This window comes from Atractosteus spatula, chromosome 10 (assembly GCF_055471065.1).
Source record: "Atractosteus spatula isolate fAtrSpa1 chromosome 10, fAtrSpa1.hap1, whole genome shotgun sequence".
Taxonomy (NCBI): Eukaryota; Metazoa; Chordata; class Actinopteri; order Semionotiformes; family Lepisosteidae; genus Atractosteus; species Atractosteus spatula.
Window position 1 is genome coordinate 14,339,435 of NC_142715.1, and position 9,905 is coordinate 14,349,339.

The 9,905-nt window shown below is 40.7% G+C and overlaps 1 non-coding gene across 1 annotated transcript; it reads left to right on the forward strand.

Moving 5' to 3' along the window:
• Positions 1-5,403: 5,403 nt before the first annotated feature.
• Positions 5,404-5,497, forward strand: trnai-uau (transfer RNA isoleucine (anticodon UAU)). Its single transcript has 2 exons — positions 5,404-5,441; positions 5,462-5,497. It is a non-coding gene; the product is annotated as a tRNA-Ile (tRNA).
• Positions 5,498-9,905: the final 4,408 nt, after the last annotated feature.

The window sequence follows — 9,905 nt, forward strand, 5'->3', positions numbered from 1 at the left end:
TCTTAACACCTTGCACAGCCTCTCGACAGACTAACAAATATTTTTTGGAGAAATTGGCTCACACACCGGAAGACACTAACGTTTATCTACGTTAGAGTATGTGAATAACAGTTTAACCGAAAAAGTTTGCAATTGTGATTTTGTTAAAATTCAATAAATCGTCTATCAACAGTTAGAAATTATTAAGAAATTGTTTTATTTCATAAACTATAAGACAATTAAGAGAGTTTATAGGTCATATCCGTCGCTTATGTTCTTTTAACTCTAGCGTTCAGGATCCAAACCCAGGTGCGGACGGTTGTGTTTCTTGAATCTCTTGTAATCATCAAAAGTCGATGTGTAGTCCTTCAGTACTTTCTCGAGTTGTGCCATGGATATTTTATACGATCCATACTTGTCATGCTCTTTTGCATTTTCCTTAACAAACGGAAAAAAGTTCAAAGTGTGTTTATGGCTGTGCTTCACATATACACGAGAGCACTTGTAACAGTACAGGACACGCAGTGAGGAGTTCGTGAAGCTTTCAGTTTAGTGCGGAGTTCAGAAGGAGGATTCGCTCGCTGAATGATCTCTCAGGAAATCCCGGGTGAGATTCAACAGGTGTTTTCTGCAACAGCCACGACAAGTGTGAAGCAATCTCTGGATTTCTTGAATTTGAACTAAATTATTAGTTCAAATAATTTAGGATTTAACAGTACTAAATGAGGTACATTTAAAACAGCAGCGCAACTCTCTAGCACGTCGAGTGTGCCTGCATTTAATTGTGTAAACCTGGCTCTCTCTGAACACGAGCAAAGAGTTCTCACTCAACAGAAAATTGCCATGTGAGTACTGTAATATAAAGCACCTGGAGGTGGCAAGGATTGAACCTGGGACCGCATACATGCGATGCGCTCTACCACTGAGCTACATCCCCGATGCGAATACTTATGGAACAGACTTAGAGATGTGCAGAGAATGCCTGCAGTTTCCCACTTTCGCGTTTCCTCTACTGAAGAGTAAATTCATGGGAATGAAGAAATAAGGAAGGAAAAATAATCGCATCGAAGCTTCAAGAGACTGGGCAAAAATTAATCTGTTATTTTTGTATCCAGTCACACGTGCGACAATGGTTGATTCCCAGACGGGAGAGAGCTTTTTTTCTACCTCCTTACTCGACTGTCTTTCAATTCTGTTTTAATTGAAAGCTTTTTGCATCTTTTAAGTGCTCTTAATTAAACTATGCATAGAAAAACAGCAGTACTGATGATTTTCATGGACCGATGCACACTTGTTCTGTACAACTCGAGTGATAAAGCCCTGTCTGCAAATATTGTAGAAGAACGTAAAAGGGTGAAACAACGCCCCAACCACAGGAATGGTAACAGGAAGGATCGTGTTGTTATGTGATAAGTCCGTTTGAGATGTCTTGTCGATGCACACAGGCGGCAGAGCTGAATAATTTACTTTTAGTGGTGTTTTTAAACAAAGATGGAACATGTTATTTCTGTACCAGGAAGAAAGGAGCAGACTTTAACTTTAAGAGGCAAAAACGACACCTTATCAAAGCTAATATTAATTAAAATGACATCACAACAAAAGAGTGGAGCCTTGAGTGAATAAAATTAGTTTTCATTGGACGTCTGTGTCTCCATAACTTTGTAGGTGAAAGAGAGGATTGTGATAATTTGCAGGTGCTTCTCTGAAGTGCGTTGGTGGTACAGGCGCCTTCCAAATAATTGAGTCGGGTTTGAATCCCAGCCAGTGCAAACCCAAATCTTTTCAAGATAATCTGTGGTCCGCTAACACATCTTTTGAAACACTACGACAGGTAACACCCCGTGTGAAACATCATGAGCATCTGTTAAACCTCTCTACCTGCCCGTTCCTCACACAGACATGATAAGGGTCTAAAGGGACATTTTGAGCCGTAGAAACATTTTGTCATTCCGTACTTTCCAGTGCAGTCAGGCCAGTTCCACTTCAACTGCGCCCGACAACGGAGGTCGTTTTGAAAACAACGAGAGTAAAGGGACACTGCACGTCTGCAGAACATCACGTCCGAGTTTAAGGACAGCAACATCAGAGACTGGAAGCTAGGGAGTTTCAGGTCTGTGTTTTTATTATAGGTTCAAGAAAGTCTGAATACCTTTGCAAGAAGTATTTCAGAATCCCAGTCAAATCCAGTACGAATGCCGCATAGATCTGCATTGTACAATTAGAATACTGTTTTTCCGTTGAATCAAACACGCCTTATAAAGCATTTCTAAAACAGGAGAGATCGTTAGGGAATGCGTCTTCCTGTAAAAATAAAATGACTTCAAGGGCACTATAAGCAGAGGTGTGAAAGCCTGCTCCACAGAAGAACTATAGCCAGAGATGCCAAAGAGGTCGAGATTTTCACCAAGTGAGAGAAAGCATCTCAGAAAACGAAGTTGCGGTCGTTTCCACACATCATAACACCACTAGGTCAGACCACAAGAGCTGAAGAACTGCTGTCGTGAGTAACGCGGCCGAGCGCTCTAAGGAGGTGGCTTAAACCTCCAGTCTCTTCAGGAGCATCTGTTGGAGTCACACTGCTCCTTGTTAAGAATCCCTTTTATTGTTGTTGCTGCCTCCAGGCGATGTAAACCAGATTCAGAAAAAAATAATTTGAACAACATTATTCCTCAGTGTGCGCGAAGGCGTGGTGACCAAGTGGTAAGGCGTCAGTCTTATAAACCGAGGGTTTTGGGTTCAAACCCCACCTGTGCCTGTTTCATTTGTCACTACTTCCCTTTAGTTTCAAAGTCTTCAAAAAACTCGCAATGTAGGAGTCTCAATAGTAAGAGAACATAACTGTCGCATACCGTTTCCACGATGTATCCAGCGACGCGAATGAAATATTTTAGTGCTGGCTCAAATGCAAGGAATTTCAGAAAAACCTGGAAAAGAAACGCTTGCAGTAAATGACAAATTTAAAGCGTGTAGTCAGTATGAACAGAACAACGCAATGCTCTGTAAAAACGATCTGAAGCCGCAATTACTCTTTTATCCGGGCAGTTCATTCCGATACGATGTTTCCGCAGAATAAATGAAATGCCGAACTCCAAACATGTTGTTGCCATTATTGTTACTCCTGCTGCTGTAGTTTTAAGCTTTAATCAGTGGGTATGTAATGTTGTAAAGGGGCTGGACTACTTTGTTCAGTCCAAATTCCATTATGTGAATTTATGCTTTTTTAATATAAGCATTAACAATACAATGCGTGCTCAAAAACCATTACTTATTAGCTTAAGAAGCGGCAGGGTTTTGACAAAGTGTGGTATTCGAACAGTAAATGCTGAAGTGTTTAATACTTGCTTGTGAGCAGATCTCCCTCGATTTAGACAAACTCTTGTTTGGCCGATGATTTCAGATCAAAATCTGAATCAAGTGGAAAGAAAGCTGAATTACGCAAAGGTCATATAAGGCACTGGGTATCACTCTTACGCCATCAGGTCATGCTAGGAGGATTGGGGGGATCAAAATGACACAGAGGGACCCAATGTGGGGGCAGAACCCACAGTTCTGAGATTAAGAGATTCATGCTCTATTGACTGCGCCTATACTGTATAACTCTTGTGCTACAGCAGTAATGTTTCTGGGTGTGGATGGACATGACATAATAGGCTGACAGCAGGAACACGTGGCCCACAGGCAGTGACAGTATCGCTATCACATTTGGCTGCAGTATATTGTGTTGAGAGCAGCAATAACTTTCCTGCAGAGATGGGAGTGCCTTTAATACAGCTCTTTCAATCGGACAGAGTAACAGGAACGGACCAAAAGTTTCTGCTGTGGATCCATCTCCACGTGGGGGAAAGAGACAGTAAAATAGCGATGAAGAAACAGAAAGAATTGTGCTCGCTGCAAAGTAGGAAAGAAAGAGGTGTTAGGACACGTAAAACAGCTTGGCGATAATTTGCAGCGACAGTTTTATGTTATTTAGTACACAGATTTCTCTTCATGTTCCTTAAGATGTGTAATTTGTATGGTGGTTGTATGAGAACAGTTTATTCTAAAGTCCTGTCAATTAACAGTGGAGAGCTACCTGGTGCACGTCTTCAAGAAGACTCTCTTTAAGGCGATTAGAAGTTTCTCGAACAAATCTGCGTCATATTTTTAAAATAGTTTAGCTAATGAGCAACGAGAGTATAAATGAATTCTCCCACCCTCCATTCGAAGATAAAACTCCATGTGCGAGTCGAAGTTTCCTTGAAGCTACAGATGTTCGTCATTATTGGACATCCCCGGTGATATTGACTAAGGAGCTCAATTCTTACGTGCTGTAGTTCAACGTGCGCAAAACACTCATATCCCCTGCAAATATCGGCAAGGTCAGTGATATTCTCAACAATGTGTGCTATTGCAATTCGTGCAATTCGTGCCATACTTTTTCGCAATGTATTCTGACAAGCCAAGATCAGAGGGTCATATTTGAAAAATGGTGCATTAAAATGTCTTGTACTTCAGGATTTTGATAGTCGATTACATTGTCTCTCACACCTCGGTGTCAGAATTGTGAGACGTTTTTATAATCAGGGGGGAGGGCCGTAGCAATAAGCAGAAAGCACAATCACCTTTTTCCCATTGCAAGTCCATGTTATGGTGAGTTTTTAAAATTGGTTTGCGATTTTCTAAAATATATTCCATACAAAAATATAATTTGGACAGTCGCTATTTATTTGGATATTCCCTTTCACTGAGGATGTCTACAGTATTCCAGCCGAATTAGTACTGATCGAAGAGAGCCATCTACAGGCGAAAGGCGACATAACATCACAGCAGCAGCATTTAAGGCGGAACGAAAAACGCGAATAAGATGCCAACTTCAGCCTTGTAGCAGACCCTGGGAGGCACGCTCAAAATAATCATCTTTCCCAGTACTTCAGAGTCATATTTAGAGCGCTTTACTGCAATTTTATGTGATTGATAGGAGATGTGAAGCCATCGAGCCTGTACTGCCATTTCTCATGCTTTCTCTCAAAGTCGGAGCTGCAATTGCTGTAAAGGAGGCGACTTGAAAATGTAACGTGTAATCACCTTACAGAGGGTCTTCACGACGGGGTGCGTCAGCAAGTTCTCCATTATTGTCAATTTACTGGACTTCTGAAGAAACCTAGCTACAACGAAAATACAAACTGCACAGTTTAAGGCACATGAAGAGAAATCAGTGTGCTGATTGACTCAAAAAATGTCGCTACAAATAATCTGCCAGGCTGATTTACTTGTTCGACCACCTCCCTCCGCCCCCCTTTGCTGTTAGCACAATTCTTTCAGTTTCTTTTCTTGTATTTTCCTTGCTATTTTAGTGTTCCCCATGTGGAGATGGATCCACAACCGAAACTGTTTTCACCCTGTGTTTCTGCAGCGTCAGTCTGTATAAGGATCACATCTTGCACAGCTCCAGTGGCGCAATCGGTCAGCGCGCGGTACTTATACAGCAGTGCATAGCGGAGTTATGCCGAGGTTGTGAGTTCAAGCCTCACCTGGAGCAGTGTCTTTAGCTACTCAAAGCAACTGTCGAGTTTAGATACTCTTAGGTATTTGATGGAGATAAACTAACATCAAATGAACAAATAAAGGCTTATTTTGAGTCACAATCAAAGAAGGCTCCACAGCTGAAACATTGTGTTTCCTTCTCTTTTCAGCATGGAATAAACCTTGACTTTTCCTTTGAAGCCCATGCATGCTGACGCAGCTCCCTACTAAAATTACACAGCTGTGTACCTCCAACTGACCTGTACACAAATATATGAGAGAGGTCTACTGAGATGAGAGGAGCACTGAAGACTTGAAAAAGCTCTCGCATTAGATTCTGTGTTTTTGTTGTTCCCCAGATTTGTTTTTAATGTTCTTTTTCTTTTGAAGGTGTTGCGTTTGGTTTTTTTTTTTCATAGTTGTTAGACTACTACAGGGATTTACCTAGGTTCCTGGAAGACTTCTCGTTTTGTGTTTGTTGTGTTTTCGGGTTACAACAATTTTTTTTTCTATTGATAGGACCCCACGCATTACTATGGGAGTAGTTAACTTTAGTTCTTACATTGTACCTGAAATTACCACATAAACTACTACTCTGTTTCCCTTTTTTTAAAAGGCACAAGTGAAGTTTGTTTTTCCCTGCTGCTGATTGGTAGCTACAATGGGTCAATTGCAATAAACTTATATACAATAAACTCCGCTGAAATTTGTCAGCAGCTCTGTACTAAACCTGTTCTCGATTGCAACAAACCTAAAATAACAGCTGCTGCCCATTTGAAGTTACTGCATTAGGAGTCTAGCTTAAACCACCTCTTCATAGGCTTCATAGGCTCAGTCCGCATCTCAGTAGCGGACTAAGCAGAACAATTGATCACATTAGAACTGTCTTGAATGTAATGGAAATAATGTACTCATTAAGTAACAAGCTTATGCACCACTTGCTTGAAAATTATTATTATATTTAACTAAAATTGCTTTCCAGACACCACAAATATTCACAATGAATGTTATCATTACACGTATTTATTAATAAAAGTGTTATTTATTAATAATTAAGTTCCATGTATATCTTTATTAGTAGCTGTATTACAAGTAATGCATATGCAGTCTTTATTATAGTTAGTTTTCAGTTATCCTGGGGAGGGAAGAGAATGGAAATTAAGGAAATAAAAATTTAAAGGGCTTTTAAGTCTTCAATGTGTTCTGTCATAGCTGTGTGTTGTCATATCTGGGTGTTAATTTAGTATATTTGTTGTATTATTTATTGTGATTTAACACTACACTTGTGTTTCTCAGGAGAAAGCAGTAATATTTTTTTTTATTTGAGGGTAAAGAAAATTGTATTGTACGGCCAAATGTAAGGTTACGTTAAGAAAGCATTATTGTTACCTTTTGCAACGTTATTTATTTAAGACGGTTCTTCGGAATAGTGTCCCTTACGTATCTGTGACTGTAGTCCAAGAATAACGGTGCTGAAATAGCCGGAATGTGCGGGAAGAAGATGGAGATGGAACAGGAGGCTTATTAAGTCGATAGAAAGGTTGTGTAGGACTGAACACACTACGGTTATGGTACTGGGTTTAAGAGCATTACGATCCTACAGTCTCCTGAGCCGTAATCAGGTGTCGCGCTGAAATTCACACATGAGGGAATTCAAACGAAAGAAATCACAGAAAAGATATCGCGCTTAAAAAGAAATCCAGAGTGGAGACGCTGGTGATAGAAAACAGAGCTTCATATGATGCATGAGATGCTTTACCTCTGAACTAAACTCGGCTCTTTAATTGTGTTAGGAAGAGTGAATAGTCAACAGTGTACATTTTAAAAATCAAAGCAAGACAATGAGACACGAAGAGAATTCGGAACACGAGCCTCTCCTTCATCGTTTAATGAGCTTTTGATGAACGCCTAAGTGAAAGACAAATTCACTATTTTCACTTTGTGATTAAAAAACACTTTTATCACACCTTAAGCACTCCTGATGGTGTCGAATAGTTCTATTTTCTACCCTCATCATTTGAGGATCCCCAGCTAAAATATATTTTTAAACTACAACAAAATTGCAATATTTTGAATACTATTTAAGTTTACATAGTCACATTCCCGGTGATATTGACTTAGGTGCTCAACTATTAACTTCTTGTAGTTTGACTTGTGCCAAAAGTTTGAAATCTCTGCAACTATCAGGATGCTTAAGGACATCCAAAGAAACCCCATCACATTTAGGGGAGACGGTGTTGAGATCGGATTAATTTGAAATGCATCTTGGGGGACTTTTGATTTACCAACGTTATGTTTAACTGAAGGATACACTGACTGATTGTGCCATAGAAACTAACGCACATCACCTTTTTTCTACATTCACAGGTTTTTGGCTAAAGACAAAAAAAAAGTTTTCTTTTCCTTGCCAGCTGGCAGTAATTCCTCTGCCCTGCAAAAAAGATGAGTATTTTATCTTTCGCAATTTGTATGGATTTTTTAAAAAACAAGTTGTTCCAAAAATTAAATGAACACTTCCATTAAATTTAATGTAGAAGCATGTTGCTGTCCATAATGATAGACTGTGTGGCAAGACAGACACCACAGGGATTCAAACCCAGGATCTCCTGTTTACTAGGTAAGCACTTTAACCCACTAAGCCACAGCATTCTCTCATCCTACTGTTAATCCCGCATCAGCAGGGTCAGCTTGTCGGTACGCCCGTCTCCATTTGGTGGTTTGAGCTGACGTTACCATGACGTTGCCATTAAATGCAACCGAGAATACTCCAACCGGCGCGCCGCTACGCCTGCCGTCGGAGAACTAAGCCATGGCACTGGCATCAAATATCCCTTTTACAGCCACTTGTACACATCTCAATTGCTCTGAGACACCTGCATTCAGTGTGCGCTGAGCCTGCTCGCTGGGCAAGTGACGAGAAATGGCTTATGTCCAAGGAGCTCAATATGCTTTTTATGTTCAATGGGGTGTCCACTACAGCTAACACTGAAGCACAGCACAGGCTCTGTGGTTTGACATCTCCCAAGGTAAATGTTGAAATTGTAGGTGGAAGAGGAAAATTACCCTTGAGTATGGGGAAAGAAGCCAACTCATGTCCGGAGGGGGTTAAAGTGTGTATGGAGGTTGCCTAGTGGTTAAGGCAATAACCTTTTAATACATTATACTCTGCACAAGTAGGTTCGAACCCCATCCTCCTCAAGGAAGGGCTTTGGCACATTTTGACCTTTTTAAACTTGGTGTGCTTTCGTTTCGTTTCTTCGCTCCTGTACTACAGCAGTAATATTTATATAGGTGTATGATCATGGTAGGCTGACAGCAGGAACATGTGGCCCACAAGCAGTGACAATATCAGAGGTGTCTGCAGTGTGTTGCTTTGTGAGCAACGATAAAATAACTTGACATGGAAGCAGGTGTGCCTGCATTAATACAGCTCCATCGAGAGGAAAAAGTAACACAAGAATCGACTTAAATTCAACAGCACGTTTCTGCAGCTGAAAACGGAACCTACTCCACGTGATGATTGAGCTCACAACCTCGGTATAACTCCACTATAAAAGCACCACAACCTGACCAATTGCGCTACTGGAGCAGCACAGCAAAGTAGCACATTTTCCTCAGTGCACTCAAACAGTGCTTCTTCCCTAGCCTACCAGCTTCAAGACTTTTTTAAATCGATCAAAGATTCATTGGAAAAGGTTTGTCGATGGGTCAGGTGGGAATCACACCCGGATTCACTGCTTGCAAGGCAGCTATGTTCATCATTATACCCAGGACTGGCGCCAGGGGAATGATCTGTAGGGGGGGGGGTCTGAAATCCTGAGGGGGGCAGTGATATTTCGGTTTAAACGGAGCCATTGCAACCATCCAAGTGAATTATCGCAAGCATGCCACTGATTAGTATTTCATGTTAGAAGATAACGACAAGCAATCTGGTATTTAGTGATGAAGAACAGTTCCACGTTCATCAGAACTCACGTGATTATTTTTGCCTGGGGCATCAACCATATGTGTTCATTTTTGCAACAACATCAACGGTAACGAGGTTCTGAATCTTTAAGAAATCATTTTAAAACCAACAGAAAGTACAAACTTCTATAACTACAGTCCTAGTTATATAACGATTGTAAGTATGAGGATAAACTACTGCAAGGCATTGGTCCACCTGAGAAAATAAGGTCATAATAATGTTGACACCCCAAAACATAGACACTATGTAACGTGCTGTTCCTGGACGGATAGCCCTCCTGCACATCAAACAGTCTGATGTAGTAACTGTGAATTCGGGGTTAGTGTAGTTATCTGACCATTGACAAAGTACAACTATTTTTTACGGCTCAAGTTAAGTAAGTGAAAGTGTTCAAAAACTTTTTATCCAAACCTTTTATCCAAAACTGAGGGGGGTGGGACTGTTCAGTTGAGGGGGC